Genomic DNA, 17,876 nt, shown 5'->3' with positions numbered 1-17,876 from the left:
ATCATTACACTAAGAGGACTCTCCTCAAATAAGGTTTTTTTTTTGTTTTGTTTTCTTTTTTTGGTCTTAGGGCCGCACTCAGGGCATATGGAGGTTCCCAGGCGAGGGGTCGAATTAGAGCTGTAGTCACTGGCCTATGCCACAGCCATGTCAGATCAGAGCCACGTCTCTAACCTACATCACAGCTCATGGCAATGCGGGATACTTAACACACTCAGCAGGGCCAGGGATCAAACCTGCGCCCTCATGGATGCTAGTCAGATTTGTTTCTGCTGAGCCACAATGGGAACTCCAGGATGGGTATTTTTTTCATCCTGAACCAAGACTTCCCTGAAGTGCTGGGTTTGAGGGTTCCTAAAGCTCTAGTTTCAGATATGCTGAGCATTCTTGAGAACCATTTCTGTTTTGTAGGAGTCTTTGACCATGACCTTATCAAATCACAGCAAGTCAGTTCCTGGAAATACACTCAAATGTCTTCCTTCAGCACATAAAAAAACACCGAATCACAAATGTGTATATCCATGAGGAGGTTCTGAGCCAGATCCTGCAGAGCACAAGGACTGCATGGTACAAGATCAGTTCCCATCAGAAGGGAGCCATTTTCTTGACTCTAAAGACTAAATGAGGAAGCAGAGCAAATAGTGCTGTTTCATCACTTTGGTACAGAGGAGCCTGTAAGCTTCTGTCTGGCAATTAGCTGACAAAGGCAAAAATGCACAGACAAGCAGAGTGGAAACCCCCTCAACCCCAAAAATATAATTGGTGGCTCTGTATCTCATATCATTTCACAGTGGTTACTGGGCAGCCTCCAAGAAAAGAAGGAGCTATGGCGAAGGAATTCTCCAGAAACCGGGAGGTTTCAAGGCACAGAAAGTTTCAGAGATACCTGCCTGTCAATCAGGGAGTCCTGGGTCTCATCAGTGATTGACATTGTTGCAGGACACCCCCTGCTAAGCAATGCTCTCCCTTTCCTGTCCCCATGATCCATCTACCATCAGTTGAACTTGCTGACCTAGAAAAAGTGAAATGGAAAGCTACCCAATTGTGGTTGACTGCCTTCAAGCACTGTGGGAGCCCTGGGAAAGAAAAGATGTATTACTCAAGGAAAGCATTCTGTGTGAGAACACAGAGGGTACTTTTCTCCACTCCAGGAATGGAAGACCAGACAGACACTCACCAGGGGTCGGTACTGACCAAGTGAATATGATTCAGCGCAAACAATCCAGGTACGTGACTTCACACTGATGACCAAATCCCACTTAAAAATGAGACTGGGAGTTCCCATTGTGGCACAGCAGTGAATGAACTTGAATAGCATCCATGAGGACGCAGGTTTGATCCCTGGTCTCACTCAGTAGGTTAAGGATCCGGCATTGCCGTGAGCTGTGGTGTAGGTTGCAGACTCGGCTCAGATCCTGGGTTGCTGTGGCTGTGGCTGTGGTGTAGGCTGGCAGCTACAGCTCTGATTCAACCCCTAGCCTGGAACTTCCATGTGCCATGGGTGTGGCCCTAAAAAGACAAAAAAAAAAAAAAAAAAGAGACAGAGACAGAGATTGGCACGGCTTCTGTCCATGTGATCACAGAACTACCCAAGTAAGCACCTTTAGGTGTCAAATCACCTCTTTAAAGTTACTAAACAGCCTACGTCAGATTTGGGAGGTTATTACAGCTATTTAGCTTCTTCAGCACTTCATGTAAATACCGAATAGGCTTCATTTCTGTTTCACACTAAATGTGGCTACTTCTTACAGCTTTATAGCTAAGAAATCTTTACCTTGCATGTATGTATCTTCCCCCTCCTAAGTAACAATGTCTGAATAAAAAGAGTTAGGGGTTGCAAATAGAAGGTTTTGCTCTTTCCTGAACATTTTAAACAACTCACAGAACCCACAACAAACCAGGCTACAAGAAAGAAAACCCACCGATGGCCATCTATCCATCTTAACATAATCACCTAGGTGCTGGAGGTACTACAGTTTAACCGTAAAGTAATTACTGGATATGTGACAAGTTTTCCTTGTTTTTTTTTTTTTTTTTTTTTTTTTTTTTTTTTTGTCTTTTTGCCATTTCTTGGGCCGCTCCCACAGCATATAGAGGTTCCCAGGCTAGGGGTCGAATTGGAGATGTAGCCACCGGCCTATGTCAGAGCCACAGCAACGCAGGATCCGAGCCATGTCTGCAACCTGCACCACAGCTCATGGCAATGCCGGATCGTTAACCCACTGAGCAAGGGCAGGGATCGAACCCGCAACCTCATGGTTCCTAGTCGGATTCGCTAACCACTGCGCCACGATGGGAACTCCCAAGTTTTCCTTGTTATATGATGTTACAATGAAGAGCAATAGGACAGATGCTTAGAAATGAAACTAATATTGGGCAAAGCTTCTGAGTATGAAATTGCCTCCCCCATAAAAGCTATTTATTGTATTATATACTTCTGCTAGCTATATCTCTTTTGCTTTCCTCCCAACAACCCTGGATATACCATTTAAGTATTTTATTTTTACCAGTATGGTTCCAAGATGACTTTTAGTCTTCATTTCCTTGATTATTTGAGATTAAAGTTTTTCCATATATCCATTGGACATGTGGCTTCATGTTTTAACTATCTGTTCATGTTCTTTGCCCATTTTGACAGGATGTTGACCTCTTGGAGTTTGATATGTATTGCAGACACTAACCTTTCCTGTATGTATGGCAAATATTCTTCTCCAGTTGGCGACTTAGCTTTTAATTTATATAGCATTTTTGACATCTGTATGGTTTAAATTTTTATGTTGTCTCCATAAATCTTTTCCTTTACAGAATTTTCCCTCTACTTTTTGCTTAGAAAGTCCTTCTCCACTCTGATCAATTAGCTACATTTCCTTCACTGCAAATTTTTAAAAACAGGGTCAGTCATTAAGAAAGACTTTATTCCATGTGGCATTTCATTGGATACATAAATTACAAATCTAACTGTTGTTTATATTTACATTTGTTCCAGCACTATGGAATAATTCAGCCTTTTCTAATGTTCTCACTGAAGCCATTATGGTATAGCTAAATCCTTTACATATTATTTTAAATTACAGTATTACAGTGTCTAATGTTGCATTAATGTAAAATATCCCCTTTGTTTCTCAGAAATATTTTAGCTATTTGTTTATTCTTCAAGACAAAATTACTATGAAGATTTAAAATCTCATAGTGCTTTGGATCAGAACAACATTAAACTTTCACCCTCCCCTGAGTCAGTATAGTTACATATAAAATTGAATTCCATATAATAACATGGACATTCCATTCCTCGGTTGTAAATTTTTATTTTAGTGGCTCTCCTTAACCTAGACCCAAATTCTTTGAGGACAAACATGACGTCTACTTTGCTCCTCATTATATTCCCTTCCTAGTACACAGAACGGTGCAAATGTACTGTATGTATCATGAATGAATGAAATCAAAGTGATCTAGAACTGTTTTTTTGTCTTGAGTGTCATATTTAGTATCTCTAACCCCAAATAGCTAAAAGGGCAATATAACTGTGAATGCACCAGGTATGTATAAACTGAACAAAGGCATACAAGGGATTTAAAAGCCACTGTTTCCAATGCTGGCTAATGGCACAACCAACCCAAAGATGGAGACCTTCCTAAATTACTGCAATGTCAGGACAAAGGGCAAAAGGAAGAGGAGGGTGACACTGGGATAGAGATGACCTAAAATCAATAGTTTAGGAATTCATGCGTGAGAACTACAGAATCTTTACTACAGTAAGGTCCTTTTTCTATCATTGCCATGGAGGAGAGGAAATCAGCAGAGTGCTTTTTAAAAGTCCCAGGCCCAATATGAAGAGAGATTTTGGACATTTAAAGAGCGGTGGAGTTCGCATTGTGGCTCCGTGGTTAACGAACCCAACTGGTATCCATGAGGCTGCGGTTCAATACCTGGCCTCGCTCAGTGGGTTAAGGATCCGGCATTGCTGTGAGCTACGGTGTAGGTCACAGACAAGGCTTGGATCTGATGTTGCTGTGGCTGTGGTACAGGCCAGCAGCTGCAGCTCCGATTACACCCCTAGCCTGTGGTTTCGGCCCTAAAAAGACAAAAAAAAAAAAAAAAAAAAAAAAAAAAATTGATGGCCTAGGACAGGGGTAGGTAGAGAGTGAAGCATCATGGGTCAAAAAGATGGCCAGGAGTTCCCGTTGTGGTGCCGTGGTTAACAAATGAGGTTGCAGTTTCCTCAACCTGGCCTCGCTCAGTGGGTCAAGGATCCAGCGTTGCCATGAGCTGTGGTGTAGGTTACAGACACGGCTTGGATCCCGAGTTGCTGTGGCTCTGGCGTAGGCCGGTGGCTATAGCTTCAATTAGACCCCTAGCCTGGGAACCTCCATATGTCACAGGAACAGTCCTAGAAAAGGCAAAAAGACCACAAAAAAAAAAAAAAAAAAAAGATGGCCCAAATTAGTGCTCCTGACCCATCTTCTTCCCACCACCTTGCTGAAGAGACTCAACTAATAAAATCCAGTCTGCTGGTAGAGGCTGGAAGGAATGATGAATCGCACCTCAATTACTGGTCAGGATCACCCACGTGATTTACGACATCTATGGAGCACCTCTTTCAATCTAACAATTTGCTAGTTTTCAGATATATCTACAAAGATTATAGCACTATTACTAATGACAAAAACTAAACAACTGAGATACATAAATGCTTCTACAGGGGAGTGAATGAATTAACTGTGGCATGTCCACATTTTGTGGCTGTGAAAAAGAAAGATCTATTAGGGATTTTAGAAAACTATGATATATTGCGAAGGTTTTTTAAAAAAGATTAGGATGTCTGTGTATGTGTGTGTGTGTGTGTGTGTGTATCTCTATACACACACACACAAATAGTCTGATCAATTTTTATAAAAATAGTCACCACATACACAAGTATTTGTGTATTGTATACGAGCACAGATGGGTACTGAAGAATAAACACCAAGCTGGTAACATGGGTTGAAGAGGGAGATGGCAACATATGGAGGGAAAGGGGCTCAGGTAGCTTTTGCATGCTGGAGTCAGGCCGCTGTCTTGGCGGATAAAGAACCCACAGATGCCATGGGCCTGCTCTACTATGCATTTTTACGTAAGGGAGTTGAGCATCCTCAGATTTTGGTTTCTACAAGCATCCTCCAACCAATCCCCTCAAGATCCCAAGGGATGACTGTGTATGTCTTTGTCATTTGACTTGTTACAATGGGCATGCATTGCTTTTGAGCCTTGAAAGGAAAAGCTACTAAGTGATTATTCTCAAAAATAAATAGGCACGTCAACAAATTTTGAAAATGGGTATTAACAATGCAAATGTAAAACTATCTCAGATTTATCAAACGTAGAACAAACAAAATAATGAACCCCATTAGTACGCACTTGAGATAGTCAAGCTTTGATGACTCAAAAGAGCTGGAAAGAGGTACTACAATTAGTTTTCCTTTGATTTCAGGGACTTATTTATGCAGCTTATCTCAAGACAGAGCGAATAAACCAAATGGTTTATGAAAGGTCCTAAATGGTTCTCGACATTTGGGCATGTTCCAGGAAGACTAAGTTAATTTAGCTATTCATAGAGTGGCACATTTGACAGGGAAAATGCAAATCAGATGGCTGCAGTTAGTGTTTGATTAGCCACTCAAGCTGGAGGGGAAACAGGGACAGGTACATAGAGATGATGCTACAGCTGTATTTGTGAGTCAGTTTATCTGATTTTGGAAAGCCTTGACTTGTTTGGGAAAATGTTTAGGAGAAAGTATGAGACGTGCATGAGATGGCTAATTTGCTGTGGAATCGCCCAGGGGACAAATTAAAGGTCAACCAGGTGATATTCTTTGTAATACACTCTAAGAGTCAACTTTAAGGAAGAGATCTAATGGTCCCCAGTCAACCATCCCTAGAGTACTTTTCATGATTGTTTTCAACCTGTGAGTCATGACCCTTCAATGGCTCTATCAATAAACTTAGTGTGTTTATTAAGAAAAAAAAAAAAAAAGCAGGGTTCCCGTCATATCTCAAAGGTTAGTGAACACGACTGGCATCCATAAGGACGTCGGTTCGATCCCTGGCCTTGCTCAGTGGGTTAAGGATCCGGAGTTGCCGTGCAGGTTGCAGATGCAGCTCGGATCCCAAGTTGCTATGGCTCTGGTGTAGGTTGGCAGCTATAGCTCTGCTTCGACCCCTAGACTGGGAACCTCCATATGCCGCGGGTGTAGGCCTAAAAGAAAAGAAAAGAAAGAAAGAAAAATCTTAAAAACTATTGCATTAAATACTACACCCCCCTTTTTTTCTGGGCATATCCCTGCACCTTTTACTTCCAGCCAGCAGGAGCAAAACGCTTTCTCTCAAGTCTGTATGGCCACATCCTGTGCTGATTTTCAAGGAACTAATTTCGCCATGGGAAAAAAAAAGAAAAAAAAAAAAAGTCAAGTTCAAGTATCTATTAGACAATTCAAGAGGTAATTTTTATTTCCTCTACCTCTCAGTGAAGTGTGTGTTATTATGGGTAAGAGGCTTTGCCTCTGGACTTCTCCCTGAGAAAAAATTCCTAAATCCCCTTCTCTTATACATTCAAATGCTGCATAAAAACAAGGAAGATCACAGCAATAAAGTTATAATGCAGAGATGTGGCTAGGTTCTGAAGGACTGCATTCACCAGAAGCTGCTGAACAGAGAGGAACTGTCCTGAATGGCAACAAGAGTAAACACTCCAATCTGAAATGTTACATCTTCAGCTGGGCTTATTGGCACTAGGAAGGACACTGCTGCCAGCAAAAGCCTCAGGGTAGATTACCTGTATTACTGAAGCTCTAGCATGTGTGTCACACTCAGAAGTAAAGCAATGACCACACATCTGATAGCCATGGGTGGCAGCTCACGGATGACCAGCTACCTACCAGATCTTTGTGCCCAGACAGATGCAATTCACTGTATTCTAAACTCCATCTGTCTTCCTTCCTTACAGGCCAACCCACCACACACATCCACCGTGCTGCCCTTCCTCTTCTTCTTCTTCTTCTTTTTTTTTTTTTTGGCGGTGGGGGGTGGGGGCTGGCTGTGCCTATGGCATGCAGAAGTTCCTAGGACAGGGATCAAACCTGCACCACAGCAGTGATCTGAGCTGCAGTGGTGACAATGCCAGATCCTTAACCTACTACGCCACCAGCTCCTGCCCTTCAACTAAATGAGTAAGTGCTGAGAGCCAGGTTCCATGTGCCCAACTGCCTTAGCCAGAGGCTCGGCATCTTTGTTGAATCCTTCCTCCCTACTCTTCTCTCTTATCACTCGTTTCTGTTGATCTTACCTCATAAATCTTTCTGGAAACTGTTCACTCCTCCCCACACCTGCTTGGCATCATTCTAGCTCAGGATACGTCTGCTCACCTGGATTATGGCAACAGTGGACACTGGTTTTCCTACTTTCTCTCCAAACTATTCTCCCAAACTTGGAGCCAACACTCAAAATGCAATACTGAGTGTATCACGTCTCTTGCTAAAAACTAAATATAAATAACCACCACCCTTCAGGGCTGCTCTTTGTCCTCGGGGCGAGTCCAAATTTCTCAACGTGGTCTCGTAACCCCCTTTCTGCCCAAGCCATTCAGAACAAGCTGCAGTTCTCCAGGTAAGTCAAATGCCCTCCTGTCCCCCCTACCCTTGCCACTTAACTCCACTCTGCACTCAGGTGCCCTCTGGAAAGACCTTGGTGGGCACAGCCCTCACTGTGCATCCTCATTCAGATCACAGCATCTATCACACGGCTCAGTGGCTGGCTCCCTGGCTTTGGTCTCCTCCATGAGGTGGGTCAGTTCCTTGAGGAGTGGCCTGGTGTCTGATTGCCTGACAATACCCACCACTGTGCCTGAATGAAAGCAAACACTGAACACATATATGTGAAAGATTAACATGCATCAGTTCCTCTGTGTAGGGCAATGGGAACGATGGAAAAGCCAGACCAGGCACTGGAGGTCATCGTTGATTTGCACAGTCACACAAAGTGGACTTTCACCAGTGGCTGGGAAACCATAAAACCTCGGAGATGCCGAAGGATGGAAAACCTAGAAGGTAGATGTTCTGCCGTACAACCTAAGACAAAAGGGGGTGTTCACGTCAATTGTGTACATCTGCTTATAAACAATGTCATCATTAAGTGAATCTGATCTTCGACACCTGGTTTTCCTTTATATAAAGAAATTATACTTAAAAAGTCACAATTGTAGGGAGTTCCTGTCGAGGCGCAGTGGTTAACGAATCTGACTAGGAACCATGAGGTTTCGGGTTCGGTCCCTGCCCTTGCTCAGTGGGTTAACGATCCGGCGTTGCCGTGAGCTGTGGTGTAGGTCACAGACGCGGCTCGGATCCCGAGTTGCTGTGGCTCTGGCGTAGGCTGGTGGCTACCGCTCCAGCTAGACCCCTAGCCTGGGAACCTCCACATGCCCTGGAAGCAGCCCTAGAAAAGGCAAAAAAGACAGAAAAAAAAAAAAAGTCATAATTGTAAGAGCTGTCACATTTCTCCCTGGCCTTTCCCTTGCTCTCCCCTCCCCACTTTCTAGGGCCACACTTTTGGCATATGGAAGTTCCTAAGCTAGGGGTCTAACTGGAGCTGTAACCACTGGCCTACACCACAGCCACACAGGATCCAAACCAAGTCTGCAAACTATACCACAGCTTACAGCAACGCCAGATGGCCAACCCCCTAAGCAAGGCCAAGGATTGAACCCATATCCTCATGGATACTGGTTGGATTTGTTCTGCTGTGCCACAGTGGGAACTCTGGCCTTTCCATTTTTTTTAATCCATATGTTTGTGTTTTTCATTCAATAGCTATAATCATAGCATGCTAATTTACTATTATTCTGTATAGTTTTTCTCAAGTGGGTACACATTCATCATTTTAACGACAGAATAAACACCACCAAGGAAGTATGTTGCAATTTTCTTAATCACATTTAGGTAGGTTCTAATCTTGACTAATTTAAATCACACGGTAACAGATACAGAAAACAAACATATACTTTTTTTTCTAATTAGGACAGAATTCATTTTTCCCCTCTCATTCTAGAGGATTACTTCATTACCAAAGAGAACCTGCAAAGAATGCATGCTTGGGACACTGTCCACACCAACAACATTCCAAGTGGTGGTTAGTGTCATTAAAGAAGAAAGCTTGCGGATCAATACCCATGCCTGGTGGAGGAATGACAAGAAAGGAAGCTGTGAGTGGTGATGGAGAAGGCAGGAGAAGGGAAGAGACCCTGCCGAAAGGAATGCAGATAAGCAGGAATTCAGACGTTCCTGCAAGACAAGAGACAAGCAATTCTAGAGTTAGGTTTGGTTCTCAGTCAACTAAGACTCTGCTCTTTAGCTGTCCCTGCCCAGACACAGGGCATCCCAGTGGTGAGAGGACCATTTTGACATCTCAGCACAGCAGCTTTTCCAGCAAGGGGTAGGTATCCTTTTTTTTTGTACTTTCAGGACCACACCCATGGAATATGGAGGTTCTCAGACTAGGGGTCTAATTGGAGCTACAGCTGCCGGCCTATGCCACAACCACAGCAACGCCAGATCTGAGCCACATCTGCAACCTACACCATAGCTCACGGCAACGCCAGATCGTGAACCCACTGAGCGAGGCCAGTGATCGAACCCGCAACCTCATAGTTCCTAGTCGGATTTGTTTCCTCTGTGCCTCGACAGGAACTCTGGTATCCCATTTAAGCACAAAAGCCATGACAGGGAGTTCCCGTCGTGGCGCAGTGGTTAACGAATCCGACTAGGAACCATGAGGTTGCGGGTTCGGTCCCTGCCCTTGCTCAGTGGGTTAACGATCCGGCGTTGCCGTGAGCTGTGGTGTAGGTTGCAGACGCGGCTCGGATCCTGCGTTGCTGTGGCTCTGGCGTAGGCTGGTGGCTACAGTTCCGATTGGACCCCTAGCCTGGGAACCTCCATATGCTGCTGGAGCGGCCCAAGAAATAGCAAAAAGGCAAAAAGACAAAAAAAAAAAAAAAAAAGCCATGACAGATAGCAGAGGCTTGTGATCTTTTTTCCGTACCTGGGGGACGAAAAGGCAAGAAGAAGAAGGTCAACAAGGGGAAAGTGGCCACCGGGGCAAAAAAATTCTTTTGAACAACATTCTGGGGAGCATATCTGAAGGGGGAGGGGAATCTCAACCCATTCTGCCATGATCAGTGGTCACTCAATAATGCCACCTCCTCGCCCCCAAGTCCAGCCCTGGCAGGGATAGTTCAGCTTCTCCCAACAGCCTGATTCCTCCCTCAGCAGGCGTCCTATAAGTAAAATGTGATTCAGCATTCACGTAAATATTATTTCTCACACAGCTGTCACCTTCAGTCATTCTTGTGCTAACCTCAACAAGTTTCCCATTCCACCTCCACTGCCAAAGAATAATATCCTCCTAGATATCACCTTCTTAATGAAGATGCTGTTTTCTTTTCCTCCCACCCTAGCAGCACTAATCCAGCTCTAATGGAAGGCAAAGGCGTCGTCAAGCCTCCCTGCCAACCCAAAGCTGTAATCTCAAGTGCTTACAGGTCCATTTCCATCTATTTACTCCATTTACTTTTATCCCCAGATCTTAACATTTATACATCCTCTAAGAAGTCAGCTTGCTGGGAAGCCTTGACTTCAGCAGAGCTTAAAAGACTGGAGGAAAGGAGTTCCCGTTGTGGCTCAGCGGCAACGAACATGACTAATATTCATGAGGATTCGGGTTCAATCCCTGGCCTTGCTCAGCGGGTTAAGGATCAGGCGTTGTCGTGAGCTGTGGTGTAGGTTGCAGACGTGGCTCAGATCCTGCATGGCTGTGGCTGTGGTGTCGGCCGGCTGCTGCAGCTTCAATTCGACCCCTAGCTTGGAGAAATTCCATATGCCACAGGTATGGCCCTAAAAAGGAAAAAACAAAACAAAACAAAACTGGAGGAAAAACATGGTCAACCAGTCATACTTTACAATTGAAAACATTGTCTATCTCATGCGCCTTTCCCCACCCCCACGCCTCTTTGGTGCCTCATGCAATACCCTACAGAGACCCTTTAAAAACACAGCCTGTGCTTTCAGCAGTAACTGACATCCCTTTAAATCCATGTAATGTTCAGGAAATAAATCCAGGGCTCTCCGCTGCCCGTAGAGCAACATTAATCTTAGGAACAGGACCACGGAGCGCCAGCCCCTCTGCCTCCCCGCCCCTCCCTCCATCTGCTTTAAGTAGGGCAAGTATTTTACTCATGTTAATTGTTCTGACAGATGAGGATCAACACTGCTTTAATCCATTTGCCACCCAGCACTGGGTACATTTATCTTCCCAAAGGCTGTTAGAGGCAAGAACACTGGCTGTTAGTAACCTGAGAGCCACTTCAAGGCAACGCTCAGTACTCTTATGAGACTGACTCAACGTTCCTTACAGAGAGAATCCAAGGGAAAGGCTTCCCCAAACTGGTTCAAGGTCTTTTGGTTGCCACGGTGGTTGTGTTTTGATCCTTTAAAAAAAAAGTAGATTTTTTTAAAAAAGAAAGAGTAGATAGTAGGATTTTATTCAACTAAGACAAATTATATTGATTTCCATCGATTTCTTTTAAATCGTTGACATGTCTTTTCGTTTACCAATTAATCATATGCAAGTTCGCTTCCAGACAAAAGGATGCAGCCGCATTCAGTGGGATTTTGCAGTAAGATTCGACAATCCCATTAGCAACTGCGTGCACTTGCTAAGGGCACACCAGCTGTTCGTAGTAGGGCATATTGGGGCACGTCAGAGCCAAGGCTGGCCAGGGCTGACAAGAGCATGGGCCTTACCTACAGGCACACCCAGGTTCAGATCCCAGCTCCACATCTCAGCTGCGCCACTGTCCACCTCCATGCCCAGCTGCCCTGGGTACGGCGAGTACCAAACGATTTGGCACATTTCACACCCAGCCCGACAATGTCCCTGGCCAAGGGCTTGGGGTATGTCCCCAGTAAGTGACTGTTAATGCATACCTAAATCCTGGTTTTAATTACCTGAAAAAGAAACTTCATACGCTGTATGTATGTATGTTTATATTATTTACTAGATATTCCTCCCTGTAAGGAGGACTTGTATAGAGAATGAATACAGTGGCCTGACAACCTCCTCCCTCAGTTTTAGGACAGATGTAGCCTGTCACTCTGTCCTCCCAAAACACCATATCTTCACTGGGGTTTGGATTCCATGGGTCCATCTCCAACGCTCATCTTGCATGTGGTTCTGAATGTGCCATTTTCCCATTCCCCATGCCGTCTCTCTGTTGGGCTTAACCTCTATTTCTTTTTCAATTCCATCCTGCCTCTTGTGCTTTCAAACTAATAACCATAGCCATTTCAAGTTTTTAGTACAGCGCTTTCAGTTCAGAAACCCAGGGAAGGAAAACAAATATGGTATGACTCAGATTTATGGGATCTACTGTAGAGAGAACACATCTGCAAAACTCACTTTTTACCCCCTCACGAGCAGGACTTCTGATTTCTTCCTCTTTCCCTTCACCCCTTCACCCCTTTTCTTTCAACCCTGCTCAGCCCACGAAGGTGAGTGCAAAGTGAAGAGACAGGAGAATATTCTTTGAGATTTGGGATCTTTCTCTTTCAGCTTCTAGGTAAGGGGTGGCCCACGACCAGCTGCTTAACAAAAAGTCCTAAGACAGACATGAGAAATGCTTATGCTATAATGTGACTCCTTTCTTTTAAATCATTTTTTAAATTGAAGTATAGTTAATTTACAATGTGGGTTAGTTTCAGGTGGATAGCAAAATGATTCATACATATACATTCTTTTTCAGATGCCTTTCCACTAAAGTTGTTAAAAGATATTGAATATAGTTCCCTGTGCTATACAGTAGGCCCCTGATGTTCATTTTATAGAGTAGTGTGTTTTTGTTAATCCCAAATTTCAAAATGATCTCCCTCCACTCCCTCCTGATAACCATAAGTTTGTTTTCTATGTGAGTATTGTGACCCCTTCTTACCCAAACAAATATATTTCTACATTTGTACATACATTAGGATCTCAAAAAGTGTTAAAAAATTCTTTTCTCTATATAACAGAAAATATGAAAACATAAATGCTAAATATATCTGGATGTGGGATTTTAGGAAAGTTTGGTTTTATTATTCTTCTGACTTGCTAATTTTACACAAGTAGAATTGCTTCTCTGATAAAAAATTCTAATTCTGTAATGTCATTTATGGCCTGCCCATCCTCATTCAGCACCCTATTTTGCATGTCCTCATTAACCCTGTTTACAATTTAATCTAAAATGATCCTGAGTAGCCACTTCCAATTTTGCAGAGCAAAAGCTTTGACTTGCCAAATTGATTAAATTACATTAATGTAGCAGTGCCCTAAAAACCTACATGTAAGTCTTCTGAGCTCCATGTTTAATACTGAGACCAATAAATGTCTACATGACCTGATAACACCCATTAACAACAACTTACATTTAAATCTCCAGAAACAGACAATTTAGACAGGTGCCAAATTTAGGCAATTCCTAAATATGGATTTTGATGGAAAGCTTTGATTCCCAAAAAGCACTTTTCTTGGTTCTTCTGCTAACGAAATACAGCTGGATGTGCACAGGCTTCCTTAAGATTCTATCAGGCAAACTGCGGACCAGCCCTCTCTGTCAGCCTACCGTGTCCAGCCTTGACGTGTCCTGATTAGAATTTAGAAACGGATCCCAGTCAACTACAATTTTCCTGCGACTCAATGAACCTAGTTTGGCTGTTCTGCTTTTTGTAATAGTTGAAATCAATACTTAAGAAATTAAAGGAGAATATACAAACTCCAAAGACTAAACGGATAGTATTCAGCAAAAATACCTTTCACTTCTGACTATAAATGACAAAGGACGCAGAGTGGCCTTAGCTACATTCTGACTGTGCTCAGCTGTTAGCAGAGGGCCATCGAATCTGACTTTACTCCCGGGTCTCAGTTTTCTCAGCCACAGAATGGGATCATCAGTCCCCTGGAGATGATCCAGTGAGAGGGTGCATAGGAAGGAATGGAAATTGAGTCATGCAGGTAAGGTGCTGGGCTTACAGTATTCACCACAAGAGGCAAACCTCAAACTAACAGGAAGATCATTAGTTTGGAAGCCTACACAGTTCCTTTCTTCACATGTAAAAGTCACAGCTCCAAAAGGAAAACAGAATTAAAAAAACAAAGAAAACAAGAAAAGAGTTATCACCTCACACCTGTCAGAATGGCTATCATCAAAAAAGCCACAAATAACAAATGCTAGAGAGGATGGGCTGAAAAGGGAACCCTCCTACACTGTTGATAGGAATGTAAACTGGTAGCAGCCACTATGGACAACAGTATGGAGGTTTCTCAAAAAACCAAAAATAGAGTTACCATGTGATCCAGTAATTCCACTCCTGGCTATACATGCAAACAAACAAAAGACACACAAAAAAAACACCCAACACTAATTCAAAAAGATACATGTCCCTAATGTTTATAGCAGCTCTTTTTACAATAGCCCAGATATGAAAGCAACCTAGGTGTCCATCAAGAAATGAATAGGTCAAGAAAATGTGGTACATATACGCAGTGGAATATTACTTAGCAAAGAAAAAGAATGAAAATTTGCCCTTTGCAATAACAGGGATGGACTTGGATGATATTATGCTAAGTGGAATAAGTCAGACAAGGAAACGCAAATACTATATGTTATCTCTTATATGCGGAATCTAAAAAATATAACATATTAGCAAATATAACAAAAAAGAAATAGACTCACAGATACAGAGAACAAGCAAGTGGTTACCAGTGGGGATAGGCAAGTGGTAAGGGGCAATATAGGGGTAGGGGAATAAGAGGTACAAACTACTATGTATAAAATAAGCCATGGGACTTCCTGTTGTGGCGCAGCAGAAATGAATCCGACTAGTATCCATGAGGATGAGGGTTCAATCCCAGGCCTTGCTCGGTGGGTTAATGACCTGGTGTTGCTGTTACCTATACTGTAGGCCAGCAGCTGTAGCTCTGATTCTGCCCCTAGCCTGGGAACTTCCACATGATGTGGGTGTGGCCCTAAAAAGCAAAAAATAAAAATAAAAAATAAATAAGTTATGAGGATATATTATTATACAATACAGGGATGTAGCAAATATTTTATAATAACCATAAATGTAATATAACCTTTAAAAATTGTACATCACTATATTGTAAACCTGAACATTAAGTAATACTGAACATCAATTATATCTCAATTAAAAAGAAAAAAGGTAGACAAACTGATCATTGGAGTTCTCTTGTTAACACTGATTAAGAATCCAGCATTATTACTGCAGTGGCTGGGGTCAGTGCTGTGGCACAGGTTCGATCCCTGGCTTGGGAACTTCCATGTGCTGGGTGTGGCCAAAAAAAAAGAGGGAGGGGAGAAAAGAAACGGAAGGAGGAGTGATCCTGTTACTTGTAACTGCAGCCCCATCATCCATTCCCTGTCCCGCCCCGTGCTTCTAACAGTCACCATGCAGGGATGTCTCCCGTCAGCTGTGGCTCATGGGTGGCCTCTGTTCTTCCCCAGTGATGCAGCCAGAGGCCTCCCTGCAGCTCCAGGGCAGAGCCGCCCTGTGTCCACCAGCTCCCAGGATTCCGCTGCAGCGTCCTCTGCATTTCCCAGGGAATGGCCAGGGCGCCTCTTCCTCACTAGGGCTACTTCTTCCTTGCCAGTTTAATTCCTATACGAGGGGAGCTGAAATGCTTTTCAGGAGGTTTTTACTGTAGAGGGAGGATGAAACTGCCTTATACACTACACAGAATTTCTTGGTTCCATTAGCATTTACCAGATGGTTTCCATGAAAGGTGTCCTAGCTTTCTATGGCTTTGTGTCTGTGCTTCCAGCAGAGCACTCAAGGCAGACACAGTGTTACCGTGTGGTTAACTGGACACACATTGTTTTTGCTAACTAGGTGGGAGTGATTCATTCAATATGCATGTATCCGGTACCTGTTAGGTGTTAGGCATTCTGTCAGGTATAGAAGTAAAAGATTGCTAAAGACACTCTCCAACATCAAAAGAACTGGCCTCATAAACTACACATGGACTTCCTATGGTGGTGCAGCGGAAAGGAATCCAACTAGGAACCATGAGGTTTCAGGTTCGATCCCTGGCCTCGCTCAGTGGGTGAAGGATCTGGCGTTGCTGTGAGCTGTGGTATAGGTTGCAGACTCGGCTTGGATCTGGTGTGGCTGTGGCGTAGGCCAGCAGCTACAGTTCCAATTGGACTCCTAGCCCGGGAACCTCCATATGCTGCAGGTGCAGCCCTAAAAACCAAAAAAAAAAAAAAAGAAAGCTACACAGAAGACACTCACATGAAAATATGAACGCACTCGATACCTCCTTTCACTGTACTATGTACATTTCGGTGAAGTTTGTATTTACCCATGCTGGTCTCCATGCATCAGAGTCAGCTTCTAGATTCACCTACTTCCAGTTTCTAGCACAACAGTCTGAACTGGCACACAGTTGCAACTCTTTGCATGTTTAGCCCACGAAAATTGACAATCTCTGTAACAGAGAGCTTAGTGAATAACCCTGCAGTCACAGGAAGCTTGTGGTAAGGGCCGTAGCGGAAGTCCCAATAATTCACCACAAGACAGAAGAGTTAGTTCCCTGTGGGTCCTACCTGAGATGACTGAGAAAGGTTTTCTTTTCTTTCCTTTTTTTTTTTTTTTTTTTTTTTGAGAATGGGCATTTGGGCTAAGCCTAGAAATAGGATTTCAACAGGTACATGGAACGAGAGTTGGGGGTGGGGTGGAAGAGGGTCAGGTGGGCAGATGGCTTAAGTGAAAGCATCACATGATTTGTGCTGTGTACACAGCCACCAGAAGATGGGCCTTATGCAGCTGGGGCTCTGGCTCTCAGTGGCCCCATCTGCTCCTTACTGTTACTGATTTAAAAGGTTGCTCTAGTGGCCCAAATGCAGATTCCTCACACTCTTGAGAGACTGTGATTCTAACTGGAAAGAGATTTGAAGTTTAAGCTGTGCGGGGGGGAGGGGGAGAGACAGAGAGAGAGAAGCAGAGATTTTTCCTTTGTAATAGAGTAAGCTTCTCCAAATTTCAATTTTTCAATATATGACTCTTTAAATCTATCTTTTCTTTCTTCCATTAGGTGCCAGTTGGAGAAAACCTATAAAACCCTCTCAAGAACATTCTTTCCTTTCTTGGAGTTCCTGTTGTGGCACAGTGGTTACGAATCCGACTAGGAACCATGAGGCTGCGGGTTTGATCCCTGGCCTTGCTCAGTGGGTTAAGGATCCGGCGTTGACCTGAGCTGTGGTGTAGGTTGCAGACGCGGCTCGGATCCCGCATGGTTGTGGTTCTGGTGTAGGCTGGTGGCTATGGCACTGATTCGACCCCTAGCCTGGGAACCTCCACATGCCGCGGGAGCGGCAGAAGAAATGGCAAAAAGACAAAAAAAAAAAAAAAAAAAAAAAAAAAAGAACATTCTTTCCTTTCTTATCTCAGAAAAAAAGGGGAGTGTACAACGGTGTTCAGCCTCTGATGAAAACATCATGACCTTATTATCCTCAGCAGCCCGCCTCCCACCAGCTGTGGCCCTCCTCGGGAGGGGCCTGGCTTCACTTCCAAATAAGCCTGGGGGAGGGGCGACACTGCATTTGTGTCCCACAGGCCAGTCCAACCTCGGCTGCTCCTTACTGTTACTGATTTAAAAGGTTGCTCTAGTGGCCCAACTGGATAGATAGGAAGACTGACTGTACCAGCACAGAGAAGGGCGGGGGGGTTCCAGCCATTCCAGCCAGTCAGGCATCTGCAGGAATGTGCTGATTCTGGAGCGCCACAGGGAAGCCGGATCATCCA

General features: G+C 43.8%; 1 protein-coding gene across 27 annotated transcripts in view; it reads right to left on the bottom strand.

Moving 5' to 3' along the window:
- Positions 1-17,876, bottom strand: part of MCC (MCC regulator of WNT signaling pathway) — a 454,523-nt gene that overhangs the window by 153,934 nt on the left and 282,713 nt on the right. The gene's annotated exons all lie outside the window — the stretch shown is intronic.

Source organism: Sus scrofa, chromosome 2, assembly GCF_054392235.1.
Source record: "Sus scrofa isolate SSC_HxYL_T2T_F1_AM1 chromosome 2, Sscrofa_HxYL_maternal_Yorkshire_Landrace_v2.0, whole genome shotgun sequence".
Classification (NCBI taxonomy): domain Eukaryota; kingdom Metazoa; phylum Chordata; class Mammalia; order Artiodactyla; family Suidae; genus Sus; species Sus scrofa.
The sequence above is the reverse complement of the archived record's forward strand: the minus strand, read 5'-3'. Positions and strand labels throughout refer to the sequence as shown.